We start from the raw sequence: 22,625 nt of genomic DNA on the forward strand, positions 1-22,625 counted from the left end.
TTACTACTTTGAGAATTATGAAATAACCAGGAAAGAAGAAAAGAGTATTGAATTCTTTATAGTACTTGGATTGGATGGGAAAGAAGCGTTCCTCAGTGGGCTGCTTTCTGCTTGGCTATCCATATTCATGGAAGTTCTGCCAAGCCAAAAAAAAAAAAAAAAAAAAAAAAAAAATAGGCAGTCAGCACAAGCTTTCAACAACTTACCCACATCCATTAATGATTCTGCATTGAAACTTCTATCCTGCTTGAAAAGATAGAGTGAGTGGAAAGAATTGCAGATGCTGGCTAACAAAACTCCTGGGCCAAATTCAAAACAGTCACTGCCTACTCTGGAAAGCTAGTGTGTGTCCATATAAGGATGCCATTTTATATTTCGAGTCTGGAAAATCTGAGGGAGAGGCAGGGGCTGGGGGGCGGGGGGCAAGAAAAGCCAAGAAGCATAGTCGAGTCTGGTGGTAGTAGGTCTCTTCACAAACTCAGGTTAGGCTATCCAGTAACCGAAGAACTGGGCAATCAGTTCTGAGTAACGTCTGAGTAACGTCAGATGTCTGGCCTCATGGATTGGCTCCATTTTTCACTTCCCACTGATTGATTCAGTATCATACAGACCCGGCCTGCCTTGATTTGGGCTCACACAGTGACAACCAAATAAAGGTGACCTAGGTCCACGCTGCAAGCAGTAATGACCACTCTACCTTCCGCATCATGATGGAGACTCAAACCACCACAGGAGAGCCTTGCAGGTTGAAAAGCACAACAGAAAAAGATAATGCTGGGTTTTGGAAGCTCACACTACTGCCATCCCTAGGCGTGAAACTGTAAATTAAAGAATGGTCTGCTGTCTGCTGCACCGAGCCAACTCAGAGACATTTCACATACACACTTTAATTGGGGTTTTCATCTGAATCGAAGAAATAAATTCCACCTAAGCAGATGCTTCCCACACACACACACACACACACACACTCGCACTATGGTATGTTTTGCACATTGGCAAGTGGGTGCAAACGATCTGCAACATGGTCTATTCAGATATAAGATGGAATTTCCCAGTTTTTAAATGGTAACAGATGCAGTTTCGGCTCTGATACACATTGGGCTCTCTCCCAAAATATCACCCTGATCCCCCCTCCCCCAGCCTGAGTGCTAAAATGTCACAGAGAAGCCTGAACACCTTCGAGTCAACAATCATTCGTGGTTGGGTTTCTGTTTTTGTTCTGGGGTTCGGTAGTGAATAAATGCCCCAGTTGTTTCCAAATTTCTAGATTTCTACATAAAGAGCCCCCATCCTCATTATTTTTTTTTCACTTGCTTGTTTATAACTAGAGGTGTCATAATCATGTTTCTTGTGAAAATGAACGTAATCAAAATGCCTTGTGATTCCAGGAAAAGAGCTTCTTAGGGAGACATGCCTGCCTGCTATTGATGTTGTAAAAAGGCTCCTTTTACATGGTATTAGATGTCGAGAGCACATCATATTGATCTAGAAATAAAAAGCTTGATTTTTTTTTTTAGTACAGTCAACCCTTACGTTCACAAGCACTTTGTAACACCAGGAAGATGGTTTTATTTTTAATTGAGGTAGAGTAAACAAATTATATTTGAAGAGCAAAGCTATTTTTAGGGAGTGGAGGGTTTGTAAGCTTTTTTGGCAGGAATTCAGGTAAAAATCATGAATAAGTCTCACTCTCTCAAATTTGGCCCAGGCCTCCCCATAGCAGCCCTGCCTGAGTCCAAGATGAGATTTAGTGTTGCCTTTGGTTTTGTTTGTTTGTTTTTTCCTTTTTCGACGAAGAACAGTTAGGGGCAGGCTTCTCGGTCATGTGCCCATGCCCCACCGCTGAAAATGTGAACTGGCGAGCACTAAGGACCTAGGTTCTTAGGCACATAGCTGCATCCCTGGAAAATGGTGATCCGGCCGCGGGGGAAACCGCAAACCCCGGCAAGACGCCCTGCCTGGCTGCGTTCACCACCAGAGATGAAGGCTTCGGTAGCACTTGAGGGCACCCTTCTCTAATGAGGTACATCTCTCGTTTGTTTCTGTACTTTATCGTCAAGTTCACACCGCACCACTGGAAGAGAGATCAATATTGCAAATAATCTCCCTCTCCTCACCGTACAATCCAGCCTGCCAGCTAATCATCCTCCACAGAGCAGCGCCAGCTGCTTTATCAGAAATTCTTTCCGATTTTCTTAGCAACACGAGTCTCCTTTTCTAGAAGAAAGATCTTGCCTTTTGGGAAAATGCTTTTCCAAATCAAGTTAAACTAACTTTACCCAGGGAAACCGATAGGTTTCCTCTTTATAAATGCCGCGCCCCCCCCCCCACCCCCCGCTTCTCTGGCTCCCTCTTTCCTTTACTCCGATCCTGCCCCCTTTCCCCTCCCTCTCGCCCACCTCCTACGGTTTCCAAGGAGTTTGCACGTGACTGCCAGTCTTGCAAATTCGGGCCACGGCCCTACGCTCTTTAAACGCTCACAAACGACTTGTTCCCTATCTCCTTAAAGATGTTGCCAAAGCTCGCATCGCTGTAAAGCTGTCTCACTGCGAGTTTCCTTCCATCCTTTTTCTCTCTTTTCAGAGGCGAACGCAGTGCCTGAGTTTCGCGGCCTCGAGATACAGGTCGGAGGTACGCGCCTGGAAACTTATCCTAACGCATCTGACTCCGGGATTGGGGGGCGCGGCGCTGCCGAGGAATCCCGAGTCCCGAATCCCCGCCGGGCTCGTGCGGGCTGTGCGCTTCAAGCCTTTTCCTACTCGTCTGGGTCCTTAAAGGCGAGCTGGGGTTGGTTTCTGACTCATCGACAATCACACACACACACACACACACACACACACACACACACACACACGAGCGCGGACGCCTGCTCCTGGAGAGCTGGAGTTGGGTCGTTGGCCCTCGACTACCCGGAGCCGGTGCGGCTTAGCACGCAGAGCACGGGGTCCCGCAGGACCCGGGGGGTGGTCTGAAGAAAGCCCCCCTGCACCGGCCGTGGGCAGCCACGGCACCCCTCGAGTCCCCCAACTCCAGCGCCAGCCCGACCACCCTGGCAGTTTCTTCAAGTTTCTACTCACAGCGGGGCCTCCCCTTTCCCGGCTGCCTCGCCCCGAACCCCCACTCCACGCGCCTGGGCAGCCCTCTCGCCCCATCCGCAGCTCCGCGCCGGGCGCGCTTCCCGGGGGCCGCCCAGACGCCCCCACCCGCGGCGGCGGCCCGGCGGTCTGGCCGGAGCTCGCCGCCGCCTCCCGCTGCTGCTGCCGCGGAGGCAGGAGCCTCTCCAAGGCTCCCGGACCGCCCTTATGTATTATTCACTCGGATGGCCGCGGCGCGTTCTGGGGAGCCCTCGCCGGAGACGCCAGGGCTTCGCCCGGCAACTACTAGTTTGGAGATTTCCGTTTCTTCGAAACTGGGGGTGATGCGGGGGCGGCGGAGCGCATTTTTCGGTTGTTTTGCTTCGGGGGTTTGGCTTTTCAGCCTGGAGCTCACTGCGCCCCGGGCCCGGGAGGGAGCGCGCCAGAGCCGGCGAGTGCGGCGGGCAGCCCCGCGAGCGGCCGAGGCTGGCGGGCAGGCTGGGGAGAAGAGACGCCGCGGCGGCCCCGTGAGCCGGGCCGAACCGAGCTCTTTTCCTCGACACCCCCAACCCCCGCCGCCCGGCTCCCCCCGCGGCGCGCACTCCGCCGGGCTCGGGAATCCCCAGCGCCCGGAGCCCCGACCGCCCACCGAGTTGCTGCTGCCTTTCACCATTGCTCCTTCACCTCTCCTCCGGCCCCAACTTTCCCCAGCCAGGACATGCGCGTGTACGCGCGCGCGCGCACACACACACACACACACATACACGCGCGCGCGTGCACACACACACACACACACACACACACACACCTCCCCTCCCTCGACTCCAGCTCCACTTCCCCGTGTAGTTTGGAGATGACAGATGCCTGTAGACTTTCACCAAACAAGCGGTGGGGGCAGCAGACTACAACAGTTATTTAATTAAAAGGCATTTTTCCTCTCTCTCTTGCTCGCTCTGGCTCTCAGAATAGCTTTTGCACCCCTAGACCCTGAGCACAGTCCTGTCTCTCCAGGTTATCCGTGTCCGGCTAACACCCATCTCCTTCCACGCCCCCCCCTTCCGGCGTCCACCTCCAGCTTCCCCGGCCCCTCCACCTCGGAGTCACACCGACATGCACACCTAGAGGCCGGCGGCGGGGAGCGTCGAGGGCACGATGCAGCCGGACTGCATTGCACAGTCATCAAAGTTAAGTGTGTGTGTTTGTGGGGTGCCTGTGCGCGCCATGGGAAGCGCGGGGTCATGGGCGCCAGAGCATCCACTCTGCCCCCCCCCCACCCCCGCCTCCGCGGGGTCAGGGGACGCCTCCACTTGAGATTGCAGCCATTTTAGGGAAAGAGATAGCTCCGGGCCCGGGGGGGAGTGGAAGGGGAACAGCACGTCGCGGGGGACTCACAGCTCCGCAGCCCCTCGGCGCAACTGGAGGGCGGGCAGGCGCCGGGCGCACAGGGGCGCGGCGCCCGCGGCGACTTGGGGAAGGTTGCGCTCGAGTTCCCCGGTTTTGCCAGGAGTTGTTCGGGGTAACGTGCCGGCTCCTGCCTCTTTCTCGGGTTCCCACTGGGTTGGGAGGTGGGGGGGTAGGGAGGCAGATTGGGCATGGGAGGGACGCGACCGCCCCTGGAGACTGAAGAGCTGGCGCTGGGGAAGAGGGGCACCTCCTCTCGCCGCTTGGCACTGACCCAGACAGTGCGACCCACTTGGCCCCCCAGCCTCCCCACCCCCCTCCCAAGCCTCTGCCTCCCCGCCGAGTGCCAAGTGAGCGCGCGGCAGGGGGCACAGGGCGCGACGCCGCCGGGCCCCGAGCCACCCCTTACCTGGCTGGAAGGGGTTTCCCAGGAGGAGCCGTAGTTGTAAAAGAAGGAAGAGAAGAAGGTGTCTTCCGACAGCCCGCAGCCCGCCATGCTCTGGATGCAAATAAAATGAGGAAAGAAAAAAAAAAAAAAAAAGCACACACACAAAAGCAACCCAAAATTTTCAAAATCAAATTAAACCAATAAGCGAAGAACAAATTCTCTTGAAAATAAAGAAAAGGAGGGGGAAGGGAACGGCAAAGGGAACGCAAACTCTCGGCGGTGCTCGCTCTCCGGGTGAGGAGGGATGCTCGGGCTGCCGCCGCCGCCGCCGCCTTCTCAAGACGGTACCTACAGAGGTTCGTCCTGACTTGGGCAGCCGCCGCCGCCGCCGCCGCCGCCGCCGCCTGTGCCGGCTGCGTGTGTGCGCGCGTGTGTGTGCGTGTGCGTGTGTGTGGTGTGTGCGCGCAGAGCGAGAGACCGCAGGGGAAGCGAGAGGGCGAGAGAATGAGCGAGCCGGGATGGAGGGCGCAGAGGCAGAGCGGGCGGGCGGGCGTGTGCGCGCGGGGGTGCGTGCGTGTGTGTGTGCGCGCGTGTGGCTGGGTGTGCGTCTGTTTGGGGAGCTCACCGGAGAGCCGGGGCCGTCACGTGGGCGCGCTGACTCCGCCGGCTGCCGGGGACAGCCTGTACTACAGCCCCGGCCACTAAATCAGCCCGCGCCGCCAGACCTTTGCAGCCCCCCCCCCCCCCCCCGCCGGCTCCCCGCACGGCCGGCCGCGCGCTCTCCGGGACGGCAGGGGGCGCGGGTGCGGCCGCGGGCAGGTGGGCGCGCGGGGAGGGGGAGAGGAAGATGCCCGCGGAGACGCACATGTCCCTCGCTACGCCCCGCACCCTCCTAGCGAGCCTTCCTCCCGCCCTCTTTTGAAGATTTTTTTTTTTTTTTTTAATTCCTAAAATTGCTTTCCCGTGCAGAGACCCCTCTTCCAGCCACGGGAAATTATTTTCACACAGTTGCTATGTCTCGATTTTCTTTCTTTCCCCGGGGCCCCTCGTCCCCCGCGTGCGCACACGCAGGCACACACACACACACGCACACACACCCGTGGCCGCCTCCTCCCATCCCAAATGCAAAGCCACTTCCTTTTGCCGGTTGCTGTAGTTAAGCTAAGTCAATGCTACATCAAACTAGGCTAGGCTGAGAAAACTGGAAAGTGGATTTAGGGGACAATACTGCCCCAGCAGGAAGAAAGGCTCTAGTTTGGCATTCTGTTGATTTAACAGTTTCAGACGAAAAGGGATTTTGTAGCTTCTGCAACTAAAACTCAGGCCCCTTGAGTCACAATTCTTTAAATGGAGCAATTCTCTTAAGTCTATTGTATGTTCTAAAAATATAAACAGATATAATCCCCCCCCACACACACCTCAAGATGGTATTTAGGACCAAATCTCCTTTTCAGTTTTAATAATTGAGTAGCCAAAAGTTTTTTTTTAATGCAAAAACCCATTCCTTACCTGCTCCCCCCAACTCTTTATACAGATCTTTCCAGTGAGTAAAATTCAAATAAAAATGGGCCTATCAGTGTAAGATGCTCTTACAAGTATTGGAATGCTCACAGGAAAACTTGAAACAACCTGTTATAGACAATTTATATTGTTCTCTTTCTGAATTCTTTTTTCAAATGCGGCCCATTTTTATTCAAACCGATTGTGTTTTTCCAAGACTTCACACTTCCTCCTACAAATTACCCACTTGAGGTCGAAATCCTCTGTGAAATAAACATTTCCACAGCAACCCAGTGATGTCACAAACATCGGCTCATGATTTCAGAGGGGAAATAAAGCAGGAGAAAGGATCTCTGTAGAAAGAGTTTCTGTTTCTTGCAAATGGCATTGCTCCCAAGTAGAGATTCAGAAAATATATTAGCTTTCTGGATAAATACTTGTATTTTGGGGGTTTTGGGGGGGGAGGGTTGGTTGTTTGTTTTTTCCTGAGACTGACTTATTTTTCAAAGATACATCAAATGATCTTTAAAAAAAAAAAAATTAGGTCACCTTCCTCTTCTGGGTTTGTGAACAATGGTGTTTCAAATCAGTAGTCCCTAACCACACTGGCCACTACAGATTTTAATGAAGGGGAAAGGGATTTTTTTCCTAACCAAAAAAAAAAAAAAGAAAAAAAAAGAAAGAAAGAAAAGAAAGAACATGGAGAGATGAAATTTAATGTACTAACTTCAGACCCAAATAATGCTGACTGACTTCGCTTCAAAAACACAATAGTTTTTAAGAAGTATTAGACCCACAAAATTCTATTCAGTTATCAAAATTAGTGCTGATCTCACCATTATTGAATAGAGGGGCTTCACCTCCATCATTCCTTCTATTGTTTCCTGGGGAAAGACGGAAGCATTCTTCATGCTGTTTTAATCCTCCTGCAGTCGTAAGCCTATAAATATTAAATGTAAAAGGACTGGAAAATATAAGATTAGGACCAATGTCTGGGGTTTCTTAGCTCTCCTCTCTAAATAAAATTCTTTAGATAATATTTCTACTATGGAAATATAGAATATTGCTTCTATAGAAACCTAGTCTGTAGAGTGCTTTCATTTACAGGTGACCTTTGAACAATGCAGGGGTTGGGGCAGACCTCCACACAGTTGAAATCTGGGTCTGACTTTGACTCCCCCCAAACTTAATTACTAATAGCTTACTGTTGATTGGAAGCCTTACCAACAACATAAATAGCTGATAGACATATGTTTTGTATATGTATCATATACTATATTCTTACAACAGAGTAACCTAGAGGGGTTCCTGGGTGGCTCAGTCGGTTAAGCGTCCAACTTTGGCTCAGGTCATGATCTCACAGCTCGTGAGTTCGAGCCCTGCGTCGAGCTCTGTGCTGACAGCTCGGAGCCTGGAGCCTGTTTCGGATTCTGTGTCTCCCCCTCTCTCTCTGTCCCTCCCTGGTTCTCACTCTCTCTCTCTCTCTCTAAAAAATAAATAAACATTAAAAAAATTTTTTTAAAGTAAGCTAGAGAAAAGAAAATGTTATCAAGAAAAAAATAAGGAAGAGAAAATACATTCACGGTACGGTACTGTATTTATTTTAAAAAACCCATGTATACCCGGACCCGTGCGGTTCGAACCCATACCGTTAAAGGGTCAACTGTATAGTGTAGCTCAAATTTACATTCTGTGCCTGCAGCCACTTATTGCTTCCCTGGTTTCCCCCACCCCAGTAGAGGAAGTTACTTCTGTCTCTGTGATCCCCTTTTCGTATTGGTTGAATGAGTGGATTTATTCCTCACAACGATCCTGGAAGAAATCAGACTCTTCATCTCCATTTCACAGATGAGAAATAGGCTCAGAGATGCTAAAGAACTCTGCCTAAGTTCACCCAGCTGCCCAGTAGGAACTGAACCCAAACTTTGAGACCCGCCTACCTCTCCCATCCAGCTCTAACTGAGCCCATCATAGTACTGCCCTATGACCCGTTCCCATACCGCACCCCCCACCCCAGGAATAGAGAGAGTGGTTCCCCCCTCTAACTGCCGAAATGTACATTTGTGAGACGTGTTCACTTAAACGATGATCGCGCATTCACTAGCTCATCCACTCTTCATGAAGACCCTGTTAGGAAGCTCTCACTATTCTTGTTTTATAGATGAGGAATCGGACTCAGACTCCCAATTCCCCCTCCAACCCACCGCTAGTTAAAAGGCAGAGCTGGGTCTTGAACCAAAGACTTCTGGTTCGTGACTTCTCTTTCCCTGAATATTAGTCTTGCCCGACCCCAAACACACAGGAAAAACAGGTGCATGGGTCCACTGAGCAAGGCCCGGGACTGCAGAGACCTGAAGGGGCAAAAGGCAGGGACAGGTGGAAAGAATCTTCTCGGAGTGACACGCAGGAAAATATTTGTACAAATGAAGTCTGGCCTCCAGCCACCAATGTTTGGCTCCCTTCAAATCTCTGGCTCTTTCTCTTTAAGCAGAGGAGGCCCGAAGAGGGCCGCCTGGACAGACTTCTGATAGAACGCCTCCCTCTCTGCCCAGCCTGCCACCCTCCCGGGGCAGCCCTGTCACCCTGAAAGAATTCTTCCTCAGTAGATTTGCTCACCTGGCATGAGCACAGTAACATGGAGGTTTGTTTGCCAGTTCCCAACAACATAAAAACAAGCCATCCCTTCCCTCCCTACCCCCACTGGGGCCCAGAACAGATGCAACAACCCCTCGGGAAGCAGAGAGAAGAGAGCAAGCTCATTGAGGAAAGATCACCCCGGCCACCTTGCCAACTTCTTGCTGTACGGTAGTCAGAGGTCTGAAGATAGAAACCCAAAACAGAAAGCTTTTGATTTCTAAATCCGCTGCAGTTGGGTTTTCTCAAGACAAACCAAACTTTCTTCTGCATACATTCCTGTCATCTTGCCAAGTCATGATTTGTCACAGCAAAAATGTGTGATTTGTCCAACTGGTATCATCCCATTAATGAGAAAATCCATCTTTATTCACAAACACTTTCCCCCCAAGTTTTGCATTAATCTCATATTGGAAATTGGTTAATAGTCCAGATGATGCTGGGGTGTTTTCCTTTTTATAAATGAGGTGCATTTACAGTCTCTACCACTAGAGTATCATTTAGTGAATGGTGGCTCTGCTCTGCAGATGGGAGAGGGCAAATTGTCGTGGATGTGGATAAAAAATGATCGTTTGGGCTAAAACTGCAGAGGGGAAGCAGATGTGATACACAAAAGAAGTAGAATTCATTCAGTCTCCTTCCTTTATTAAAACAAAGTCTGCTAATTTGTCTTATTTTTAAAAGCCCTCTGAATACAAACCCATGTGTTACTTCTAGGCAAAGTGAAAACCAGTATCTTTCCTGCCTTCAAGAAGTTTATAGTCCCTGACAAATGTTGTTTGATCTAACGATTATTTTAGTTGCCAATTTTTCTCTGTAATTGTTTAAAAATTTCCAGCCTCTCATCAAAAGTGCAGCTACCCTGGGGAAAGGTGAAAATTAAGAAGTAGCGAGACAAGGCAAAGTGCGGAGGCCAGAGGAACGGCATAACAGTGAAAAGCACGGAAAGGCAAGGACATAAGGAAGGATGCAGCAGTTAAGGCAACAACAAACTACGGCAGAAAATAACTACGGCGATAATAAGTACAAACACGTCCCGAATGCTTACGGTATGTTAGGCATGATGTTAAGTGCAGGACAGTCTTTCTTACTGTGAGACAAGAGTGTTAGTGCCAGTTGTTTATTTGGGAGGAGATCCTAGGAAACACAGTAGGGGAGTAAAAGAAGTGAGAACAGGAAGTGAAGGACGCATGATGGTTGCTACCTTGGGCAACTGGAACCCAGTACTGCTTGAGAAAACCTTGCAGGTAGTGGAGCGTGCACATATCAGACTCACCCATCGTAGGGGCGAGGGGGACAGGACCTGGGTACTGACCCTCCAAGTCCTCAGCTAAAGGCTGCTCCCAGGTGTTGCTAACTCCCCGGTACGTACGACCTGGGGCAAGCACGGATAAGGTGGGGTCTGGCCGCCAGAGAAAGTCCTCAGGCAGAGGGATGCACAGGCTGTTAGAATCTGCGGCCATGTACGTGGAAATGGTAGGGGCTGTGGGGATATGGGTGGGGCTCCAAGAGCATCTGCTACCCAAACATTAACTCATTTCATTTTACAAAAACCTTGTGAAGTGGGAACTATTACATTTCCACTTTCCCCCGGAGAACACAGCCTAGGAGAGTAAGAAGTGGCATCTGTTGTTTTTACCCAGTTACCATCAGTTCCCTCTTCCAGTAACAGCCCCCTGCTTTCCCTTTGAGAAACATTCCCTCCCCCGCCTCGGTGATCTGACCTAACTGCCTCACTCCAGATATGTGCCTGTGACCCAAGCCGTCCTGGTAAGAGCTCTCCCTCAGATTTTCACAGGAGCTGTAGGGCAAGAGGTATGCTCTTTCTGCTGGGAGAGCAAAGCCAGGAAGATGTAAGCCTGGAGCTGTTCCAGACCATGTTACTCCCACGAGAATGAACCCAACTGGGCTTGAGAATGAAGCCAGCCCAGAGGAAAGCCAGCCTGAAGATCCAGCCCTGACAGGAAGCACCCCGGGTTCCTGACATACACCTTTTGAACAACTGGATCCAGCCCAACCTGCAGCTAGACACTTCCCTGGGTTCTCCAAATTCACAAGCCAATAAACTCCTCTTTAATTATAAGCCAGTTTGAGTTGAATTCATAGAAGTTAAGCAGCTTGGCCAAGATCACACATCTAATGAATGCGGAAGTAATATTCCAACCCAAGTAACCCTGACTGCAATACGGTGCTATGGCACATGCCCTCAACCATCATGCGCCACAAAGGCAATTCAGCATCCACCACAGGACAGAGCTCAGAGCCACATCATCCTTCTCATTGCTTGGCCTTCACTTGGAGCCTCTCTCCTTCCAGAAGCAGCTGCCAGTTTGTTTAAGAGGATAAGGGATCAGGGTGCCTCTCAGTTTTATTTGAATCGTCCCACCAAATCATTAAAAGTGCAGCCATGTCAGCATGTGGGTCCCTCTGGAGTAGACGTGAAAGAAAATTTGAAAAGAAAAGAAATAAGGAGTCAAGGCCTTCAGGTTTTTGTTGGTGGTTGGTGTTTTGTTTTGTTTTGTTTTGTGCTTTTTTGTTTTGATGAGCCAATCAGGAGATATTTAGGGACAACTCCTGTTTTAGTCAAGACTCATGGTTACAAGTGGTGAAAACTCCACTTCCCGGGCTAAAGCAAGAGAGAGAGAGAGAGAAAGAGAGAGAGAGTGAGAGAGAGTGTGTGTTTTGTTAGCTTATCTAACTGAAGAGACCAAGGATAGGGCTGTCTTCAGGCAATGCTGGATCTATGCAAGGCTCGAACAGCATGAACAGTTTCTTGGTGTTGCTTGCCTTTGGGTTGACCTCATGCCCAGTCTCTCACAGAGCCTCCGGTAAAGCACCTGGCTCATCGCCTCCTTTTTACCGGTGGTTCTAACAGAAAGAGAGTAGACAGATGCCCCTCTCTCTCAACAGTCCCGGACAAAACCCTGAGACTACAAGTCACTGGCTCTGATTGGGTCCAGGCATCTTTACACTAGCCAGTGGGAAGCAGTACTCTTGACCGACCAGACTTGAGTCACATGGCCATCCGTGGCTCTGTTGGTGGAATCCACACTACCAAAGCATGTAAACTGTGAGAGTGGAGAAGATGTGGTTTCCCAGAGGAAAACGAGGGCACAATCTGGTAGCCTCCTATTTCTGGAAGAACGATGATTTGGCTGTCAGGCAGGCAAACTGATTGACATTACAGAGGACCCGTGACCTCTTCCTCGTCTCTAAAGAGTTCATACTTTGTTCAGGGAAAAGTAACACTATACGTAGAGCAACAAAGAAAATATATAATAATAAATGAATTGCAGATTCTTATTCGCAGAGCAACAGCGTTCACTTCAATACTTTAAGCAGATAAGTCTGAGGGAACTTATGTAATTACTGGGATGGGCCAGCGAATTGGGTTTAGATGCTACAAATAGGAACAAAACAGCCAGAGAAAGAAGCCGCATGACCGTAGGGAGTGGACACCAGCCACTCTACTACCCGCTGCCCTGGAAAAACAAGACTTTGCCAGACTGATCTCCTGCCCCGAGCAGCTACCATACGTTGCGCACTTCTGCCTGTCCGTCTAGAGCAGGCACCTTGTTTGGGGGCACCTTAGTCACATGCGTGGCCTTTTCCGCAAAGAAATCTGGGAAATGTAGTTTTCAGCTTTCTGGCCTCTAAGTACCAAAGGGTTAAGTAGGAGGCGGGGCAATGGATACCGAGTGAGTGACTTTACAGTATCAGCCATTGAGCAGAGGACGGGAGTTCAGTGGGAGAGAAGCCAATAAAGGCTGGACTTGAGATCGGATCACCTGTCACGCTGGTTTATCTGACTTGGCTGCTACATCTGCTGAAAAATGAGAGGCTCTAGATAGCCAGGGGGTGAGACGTCTACAGAAGCTTGGACGCTCAGACCACCTGGGGCCACCATTCCTGGAGGTCCCTTTGAAGATCCCACTGCACGTTGTGTTTGTCCGTAAGAGCCAATCAGGAGGAAGTCTGGACCATGTTGCGAGAAGAGTAATTTGCCCCTCCCTCCCCTTCAACACCCGCAGGCGGTGTTTCCTCCCCTTAAAAACTTCCAGGCCACTTTCCTCTCTTGCCAGGACCTTACAGTAGATTCCCGACAGGTCTTTTTACATCCATTCTTACCCTCGACCAGCCCTCCTTCACCCTGCGAGTGGGATGGTCTTTCCATTTTTTCAAATTTTTTTAAACTTTTTTTTAAGGTTACTATTGTGAGAGAGAGAGAGAGATAGAGAGTGCGTGAGTGTGCGTGGGGGAGGGGCAGAGAGAGAGAAAGAATCCCAAGCAGGCTCCGCGCTGTCCGTGCCGGGCCACACTTGAGGCTCGATCTCACGAACTTTGAGATCATGACGCGAGCCGAGATCAAGAGTCGGATGGGATGCTGACCGTGCCACCCAGGTGCCCCAAGATAATCTTTCCAAAGCACAGATCTAATCATGGCTTCCCTTCAGTGGGCTTCCATCGCTCTCTGGATCAAAGCCCTTAAAACAATCCCTCCCATGCTTCCACTCTAGGCACCCGCACCTGACCCAAAGGCACGTATTTCCCTATGAGCCCGTGTGGCCTAAAAGGCCACAGGACCCCTCACGAGCAATTCCTACCACCTACCCTCTCCACTCTCATCACAAGTAACTTTCTCTGCTCCTTGTCACGGGTCTCTCGGCCCACACGCTGAAGTCCCACAGACATTCGATCCTTCCACAGGAGTCTAACTTTGCCCCTGTCGTTCTATGTGCCTGGAATGCCCTTTCCCTTTCTGCCTGGCAAAGACCTTCTCCAACTCTAGCTTGGAAGTCACTTGTTTGGAGAAAGCCCTTTGTACCAGCCCCCGAGGAAACTCTGTGTCTCTCTTCTCCCTGTTTCTAACCACTCCCACGGCCCATTTCCCACAAGCCGGTCTTACTTTGATTTTCCCCACCTCGCACAGGACCTATTCGATAAACGTTGACTGAACAAGACAGAATAAACTTTAAAAAAAAAAAAAAAAAAGCAATCCCCTGTACAGAAAGCAGTAATAAAGAAAATGTGTTCCACTACCACCTTGAGACTTCAATTAATGTGCTTTCTCCTCGCGAATCCTTGCTTCCAAGCAAACAGAACCTGACAGCCTGAATTAAATCATTTATCTTTCTAGTTCTCTGCCTTGGCTCTCACACTAGTGGAAAAGCCCTGATATTTCATAAGAAACTGGCAGAACCTGAAGCTATGGGCCAGCACCTTGACTTTATCAGGTTGTACAACCCACAGACGCGCACAGACAGGAGAAATGTTCATCTCCGATCTGTTACCCAGGCAGAATTAAACACCGGATGACTCTCTTTCGATCGTTTTGTTTTCTCACCCTAAAGAGCCTGTGTTGGTGTGTGCGCGTGCGTCCTGAGCCAAACGATGCTTGTTTGCATTCCCTCATCATGTACAAACACCCACAGGCCGGGATAATTTACCTTTGCTGTTCTATCACGAGATCCTTCAGTCAGGGCCTTCTGGACTGCTTTTAAGCATATTAGAAAGGCCTCCGGTTATGAAGCCTGCAGTATTTATTTTTCTTCAAAGAACAAAAATATCCTATTCCCAGCCCACTGTTTGGAAAGGGGTAACATGGATATGGGCATGCTGTAGATTATCCCTACGACAGGTCTGTGGTTTCAAACACCTTCTGTCTTCAAACCTTTATCTCAGAGCTGCTGAGTAGTCGCCACAAGAGTAGTCAGGAGGTGGCTTCTACTGGTTTCTCTTGCTGATTTCTAGTCAGTGAGATCCCAGCGAGCGGCGGGAAGGCACGTCAGGCCAGGCGAGAGGGAGGCAGGCGGTGGGGAAAGTCTGGGCGACGCCACCGGGCACAGTGGCTCCACCAGGGCCTCCCAAGCTTGACCATGCACACAGACCACCTGGGGATCTCGTCACAGTGCAGCTCCCGGCTTGGTGAAGCTGGGCTGGGGCCTGAGATTCTGCATTTTCTAGCAAGCTCCTGGGTGAGACTGATGCTGCTGGCCTGGGGCCCGCAATTCGAGTGATGAGGCTTTAGGCCTCAGGCTCCGAGTTAGATAGGCCCGGCTGAAGGACTGCCTCCTTGGAAGCTGGGCGCTCTTGGGACACGCCGCTTGGCCTCTCTGGGCCTTGGACTCCTTATCTGTGTAACAGCAATGATAACACCTATCAGGCAGGTCTGGCGAGAGGATTAAATTGTGCAATTCATGAAGGGGGTTTACGTGTGAGGCCTGGGGAGTCAGAAAAGCATTTGGTTAAGTGTTACTTCTTGTTAGCTGGCTCGGAGGCCTCCTGGAGGACAGGGTATGAGAGTGACAGAAGGGAAACCAGAGCCCATCCCCCCCCCCCCCCCCCCGGGAAAGGTACCTTGCCCATTTTATGATTTCCTGATTTTTAATATTAAGTGACTTTTCTCGGTGCTGTTGTCTCACTACACAAAACGATACACGTTTGCCTAAAGACAGAGAGGAAGGGAGGTCGAGAGGAAGGAAGGAAAGAACCAAATGAAATAAGAAAAAGCATTACGACCCAGAGAGTTCACGAAGCGCCCTCAGAAACCGACACGGAGCGCCTGCCTCACGCAGGTATCTGCCCGTCCCAGGGGAGAACGGAGACCAACACGATTCCCACTGCCCCGGGACCCGCCATCCAGCAGGCTGAGCCGCGCGGTAAAAGTACGCAAACGTGTGAGCGAGACGATTTGAGGCTTTGAGGGGTGCCAGGAAAACCGTTCCAGCCTCTGGTTTAAAGAACGGAAGCGGCGGTGAGAATTTAGGCCGTTTGAAGAGGTAGGATTGGAGGCGATACTCCCGCGACAAGGAGGTAATCTCACGGCAGTCGAGGCCGATTTCTCCAAGTCTCTCCACACAAAACGAAACGAAACCCGAGGGATGATACTCTGCGGTACCTTTAGGAAGTTCTCTTGAAGAACAGGTGTGAGAGGGCACGGAGGCAGAAGGGCAAGGCTCCGGGGCCAGGGGCTGGAGGGGCTGATCGGGCTGATCCTGGCTCTGTTCTCCGAGCGGCCTGAGATGCAGCCCAGTCAGCTGGCCTGCAAATTGGGCTTGTGACCCTTCGCGTGGGGCAGGGCTGCTGGGACCATGAAATGGTCTAAGGGACCTGCCTGTGGGGGGACACTGAGTGCCGGAGCTATTGTTGGCATTGACAGTGAAGTGTTTAGTTGGCCTGGCTGCTGAAGATCAAATCCAGGCTACTATGACATCTGTATTAATCCGTGGTGCACCAGGATTCCTGAGACTTCACAAGCCACATGGGCTCGGGAGCCTGTGGGGCCCTGCCCCCATATCGGGATCAAGATCCAGATAATACGAGGGGCACCTGGAAGGCTCAGTCAGTTAAGCATCTGACTCTTGATTTCCGCTCAGGTCGAGATCCCACAGTTGTGAGATCGAGCCCCGCATCGGGCTCTGTGCTGCCGGGGAACCTGCGTGGGATTCTCTCTCCCTCTCTCTCTCTGCCCCTTCCCAGCTCATGCTTTCTCTCTCTCAAAATAAATAAAATAAAAAAAAAAAGTTTCAGATAAACTCTGCACACGATTTGGTAAGTCTCAGCGCCAGGGCAGCCGAGAAAATTCTCAGTGACTTCGGCTTCTCATCTACTCTGTTTACTCTGGTAGACTGAGGGAGAAGCCTCCTGGGCCCCCCCTGGCCCCCCTTGACTTCTCTCAACTCTCACGTGGTGTCAGAGTTGAGGCAGAGACTTGGGGCGGGGGGCCCCTAGGGGGACGATGACAACAAAGAACACATCTTTGTTCGTGACCATAAGTCACACTGACGATGGCTCCTGCTGCGTGCTGGGCACGCGCTTGGTAGGACCACCTCCTGTTCTCTCCATTATACAGATGAGGGCACTGAAGCCCCTCAAGGTTCAGGACCTTGGCCAAGGCCACACAGGAGTTAGGCAGCTAGCTCTGTGCCCCGCCCTTTCCACATCCCTACGTCCCATCCTTTTCTGCCTTGAGGACCACCCCCCCCCCTTCTGTTTTCTCCTGGTTCGCTCCCACCTAGTCTTCGGATTCCAGTGATGTCACTTCCTCAGTGAAATGCCCAGATGCGGGCTCGCCAGGCTCTGTGTTCTCTTTCGTGCGGCCCGTCACTGCTCCAACGGCACAGTTGTCCACGCGATTATTGGCTTTCTGTGTAAGTAGGCGCTAAGGGCACAGCTCAGGCATCTGGTCCGTGGGATTGGAGCGAGCGCCACCTCTTTCCAGCCGAGTGCCTTCCGGCAAGTTCACCAGCCTCGCTCCACCGGTTCCCGTGTCGGTCACACGACGGACATGCCGACGATGACCCAACGGGATGGCGGTGACAACGGCACGAGCCCGCAGGGAGGGGCCCGAGGGCTGACTCCCCTTCCGCTGAGCCCTGCCCAGGCCGGGACCGTGTCCAGCAGACCATCAAAGAGGTGCACCACGGGTGCCTGGAGAACTCAGCGCAGCACGATCGGGATCACCACTGCCCTCTCACAATCGGGCAGCTGACGAGCTTGCTCAAGGTCACCCAGCAGGTCAAGGGGCCGAGCTCCGTCTGGCCCGAATCCTGTGCTCATACTCACTTGGCCACTCGGCCACTCACTCACTTGGTCACTAAGAATGGGCCAAGATGGGGTCTTTCCTTCCCATCCGTGGGGTAAACAGCCTCGGCCCGGTGGGAGAGGTGGCACGGAGGGCAGAGGAAACATTGGACGCCAGGCAGGCGCACTGGGCCTGCAGAGTCACCGCACCCCGCGATCCTGAGCAGCCAGAAACAAAGATGGTGGGGGTGGGGTGGGGGGGCCGAAGGGCACTACTCGGAGGGGGAGAGAAGGGCCTCAGTGGCCAGACCTCCCTGCACTGGGCAGAGGGATCTCCGGCCAGGCCTCAGGCTCCTGGGCGCGGAATGAGGGCGGGGGACCTCCCATCTTTCAAATGCCCGGGTGTTTTTAACTTGTTCCTTTATTTCCCCTGGGGACTTGCATGTGGCCTGGGCCTAATGATTTCCTGTGGAAGCTCTACCCAGGGTGTTTTCCTGTGCGTCTTCGGAGGAAGGACTATTCCAGCCAGACTGTCTCCATTCCCCTCCCCTCGCCCTCTCGGACCAGACCAACCCAGCACTTTTTTCTCTTGAATTTAAGAGCCTTGCAGACACAAAGATCCTTTTAGCTTTTAACATATTTAATAATTTATTATTTAGCTGATATTTTTGTAAATGTGTCCCTCAGATCGGGCCTTTGCATCTCCAGTTCCCAATTTGCACCTACCTGACATGGTTTATATTACCATCCATTGATGCTCTGAAGGCAGGGTTTCCTCTTTTAACACTTCTTTATAGTCCTAATGAACTTCTATGCTTCATTTACTCGAGAAGACAGCTCTCTCCCCCTTTTGCATTTTCCTGCTCACAGGCATACAAATCATATGTGTCACTAATACAGTGTTGGTTTTCCCGGCGTTGGTTCTTTTTTTAAACATGTTTGCCCTTCAGCCTGCTATTAACCAGCTTCTTCCTACTTTGAAAAACTTGCTCTTTTAAATTTCATCATTCAGTTTTCTCCTCGGGGATTTTACCCTTTATTAAGAAGTCAAAACCAATTTTGGAGCAATCATAGATACCAAATAGTCTCATGAATCTTCTGTATCCTTCCCAGCTCCTGGCACCGGGGTGGGCACACAACAGGGACACAATACATACTTGTGGCCACCAAGGTGGGCAGCCGGCCGTTGGGAGAGGCAGGGAGGCGTGCTGGTTAGGCACACAGGTGCGAGGTCAGACCGCGTGGGTGGCGAATGCCGGATTCAACCCACGTCAGCCGTGCCACCTGAGGCAGGTGACTCAGATGCTCGGTGCCTCCGCTTGCTGAACTCTCAGATGGCAAGGACGGCCATTATATGCCATGTTCCAAGGCTTCTTGCAAGCATTAAATAAGTAAAACACTTAGGACGCTTCCGGACAGACCAAGCTCTCAATGACCAATGGACTGCCTCCTATTTGCAAGACTTTGAGATACCGGACATTACCTTCAATCAAAGACAGAATCGGGTGAATCATCCTCCCCCCCACCCCCCGCCGGCCCCGTCCTCCCCTCAAAATCAAGAACCACGCGTGATAAAGGTAATAAGATCTTGTTTGTCTACGCAGACATTCAGCTGTGTGAAAATGACCCACTGGGAGTCCCACTGTCACCTGGTCACATCCTTTTTTTTTTTTTTTAAATGTTTATTTATGTTGAGAGAGAGAGAGAGAGAAAGCACAAGCAGGTTAGGGGCAGAGAGAGAATCCCAAGGAGGCTCTGTGTTGACGGCACAGAGCCCGACATGGGGCTGGAACTGAAAAACCATGAGATCATGACCTGAGCCGACATCAAGAGGCGGAGGTTTCACCGACTGAGCCACCCAGGCGCCCCCACCCGATCACCTTCTGGGCGACCTCGAGGACAGTATCTGTATAATGGGGAGAGTACTTCATCTCTCACTGAGAAAAGAACCCACCATCTCTGCTCTCAAATCTATCGTCTTCATTTAAATAATGTCTTGACCCATTAGTCTAAAACGAATTGCCCACACACCAGAACAGTTGCTGACAAGCCAACGGAAGCCGTCTGGTCTTCTCCGAGGATGGTCAACTCACGTGGCAGAGGCAGAAATGCCCACTAGGGGGCGAGTGCGCTCATTCATTGTTCCCGGTGGTGGATCAGTCCCCAAACCCGGGAAGAGAAAGGCAGCCTAGGCGGGGCATCTGCTCCAGCCCCATCTCGGTGTGCACTACTACTCATAATCTTTCCACTGCCCCAGCTCAGGGAACTGGATTAACTCCACATTAGACCTGAGACCGATGGGGCTAACCTGCCCAGGATCACCGAGCAAAGAGGAGAAACTGAAGGAACCCGGTTTTCTCTCCTCTACCAGGCTGCCCGCAGGATCCCAGGAGAGGGCAGCACTAAACTTTGCCTGGAGGAAGGGAAGGTATGCAGACACTGACAAAATGGTGGGCCGTGTGCCTCTTCCCCCAAAAAGGAGCACAGGTTTGGGCCTACCTTTACCCGAAGTGTGTCCCACGGAACGTATGTCCTGGGAAGTGCCCTTTAAAAAGAGTCTAGAATCACATAAGTCCACGAAATGTGGCCTTCGCTATTCTCTCTGAAATACAAAGTGCACATTAGTTAAAGGTTCTGAGAAGTCCTGCCGTAAAGAAACCTGTTTGCTTGACTTTGTTTAAGCCAGTCAGCATTTCCCCAACCTATTTGACATCAGGGCCTTTATGTGCATATAATCTCTATCAGGGTTCACTTTGAGAAACGCTGGTTGTGGTAAATAAAGAACATAATGAAAGTAAAAAAATAAGACCTTACACACTTCAATAATGAGTTGCCACAGATGTCCCAGGACAGGGGAAAATGTGCCCAAGCAAGATATTTAACGGAAAGTTGGAGTTATGAAAAAACAGAATCAGAACCACAAAGAAACCTAAAGTCCTCATGATATGAAAAACCACTTGGGCACTCAGGATGACTCCCAAATATAATCCAGAAGACAGAATCAAAGACAACCAAGTTCTTTCACGTCACGGAGTACAGAATCTGTATTTTGTTGAGTTCATGCTCAGAGCTAAGACCTTAAGCACAGAATGAGAGTTGTTGGGTTTTTTTTAAGTTTATTTATTCCGAGAGAGAGACAGAGAGAGAGAAGCAGACAGGGAATCCCAAGCAGACTCTGCACTGTCAGCACAGAGCCTGATGCAGGACTCGATCTAACGAAGTATGAGATCATGACCTGAGCTGAAATCCAGAGGTAGACGCTTGACTGAGCTACCCCAGCACCCCCAGAATGTGAGTGTATTTGTGAGGCTGCTATGTTCACCAACGTGATCCAAGGTTTTCCTGTGGCTCGACATTTGAATGACTTAGAAAAGTACAGTCCACCACAGCCAAGACTCGGGAAACATCCTTAAGCGTCCCTAGACAGATGAATGGATAAAGAAAATGCGGTATACACATATATGCAATGGAATACTATTCAGCCCCCTGAAAAGAAGAAATTCCTACCATTTGTGACAACATGGATGGACCCTGAAGGCCTTATGCTAAGTGAAATATGTCAGAGAAAGACAAATATGTATGATCTCATCTATATGTGGAACTTAAAAGCAAGCGAACAAACAAACAAACAACAACAACAAAACACACACACACACAGAAAAAGAGTTCAGGTCTGTGGTCAGCAGAGGCGGGAGGTGGGGACAGGCAGAACTGGATGACGGGGGTCAACGAGCATAAACTCCCATCTAGAAGTAAAACCTGGGGATTCAAGGACTACCTAAGGACTGTGGTTAACGCTACTACATGGCATAGTTGAAAATTGCTAAGAGAGTAGATCCTGAAAGTTCTCATCGCAAGGAAGGGGAAATGTTTTGTGAGTACACGAGGTCGTGGGTGTTAACTGAACTTCACGTGTGATGATCACGTCATAATATACGTAGGCCAAATCATGACGCTGTATACCTTAAACTTACACAGTGCTGTTTGTCAGTTGTATCTCAATAAAACTGGGGGGGTGAAAAAGAATTTAAACAGTACTTAAAGGAAATTTAAACAGTACTTACTCAGGAAAATAAATTCAAGAAAGAGAAAGAAAGAGGAAGGAAGGAAGGAAGGCAGGCTGGCTGTCAACACAGAGGAGAAAAAAGTAGAGTCCACGGGGACAGATGGTTAGACACATGGGAGCTCTGGAACCTGCATTCCCGTTCAGAGAGAGGCCAGCGGAGACAAGGAGGGAACCAGCTGCTACGTGCACAGCTGGAGCAGCTGTAGGGCTGACCCCGAGGAGACCCTCGGTTATAGCGCAGGCGCCCAGACGCTGCCGCTGACCTCATGCCTCGGGATGACAAATAACGGTTCCTGCTCCTGGCGAGAGTTACGTTACAGGTGCAAATCCTTGGAGAATTCCTTTTACTAGGTGTGGTCTGATTCCCCTCCCCTTGCATCTGAGCGGGTCCTAGGGAGTCACTTGCTCAAGCAAACCCAGCCGCAGTAACATCCGAGGACTCGTGAGGCTGGATCACGAGAAGCATTACAGCTTGCGTCGCGGCCTCTCGGGACACGCTCGGGGAGCGGCTGGGCTCCGCCACGCGGCCCTGTGACGAGGCCGCAGGGCGCTCTGGCTGAGTGAGCTCCGAGCTCCGCGCGATGGCCAGCACCACCCTGCCAGCCGTGGGAGCGAACCATCTCGGAAGTGGGCCCGCCAAGCCCATCCTGGAAAACCTGACCCTACACTCATGGAATATAAGAGGACGCCTGTCGTCTAAATTCAGGGCCGCTAAATTCGAGGTCATTTGTTCAAGAGCCGGAACACAATTTCACTGAGCTACTTTATGACAGGCACCGAGGTAGGGGGAATGCCACCTCCTGGCGTCTTCACGGGAGCCTCCGCAAGGCAGGTCGTGTAATCACACAAACGTGAGCATTAAGGCTTTGGCCCTGGGAAAATTAAGAAACTCACCCCGAGGAACACAAGAACTCGATTTCACCTGCCTCCAGTACCTTTAACGGCTAGGCAACCCTTAAGGGGAAGAACCCACCCAAGATGCGAGGGGTCAAAGAGGTGGGGCAAAAGTAAAGTGAATGGTGAGTTTATGTGGGTGCAG

At 50.9% G+C, this 22,625-nt stretch overlaps 1 protein-coding gene across 1 annotated transcript in view; it reads right to left on the reverse strand.

The window, feature by feature from the left end:
• The window catches only part of PPARGC1A (PPARG coactivator 1 alpha), a 647,562-nt gene extending 642,135 nt beyond the window's left edge, over positions 1 to 5,427 (reverse strand). The window contains exon 1 of the mRNA XM_060655328.3: positions 4,885 to 5,427. The gene's annotated coding sequence lies outside the window, so the exon portion shown is untranslated. The remainder of the gene's footprint in view (positions 1 to 4,884) is intronic.
• Between the last annotated feature and the right edge of the window lie 17,198 nt (positions 5,428 to 22,625).

Source organism: Panthera onca, chromosome B1 (assembly GCF_046562875.1).
Source record: "Panthera onca isolate mPanOnc1 chromosome B1, mPanOnc1 haplotype 2, whole genome shotgun sequence".
Classification (NCBI taxonomy): Eukaryota; Metazoa; Chordata; class Mammalia; order Carnivora; family Felidae; genus Panthera; species Panthera onca.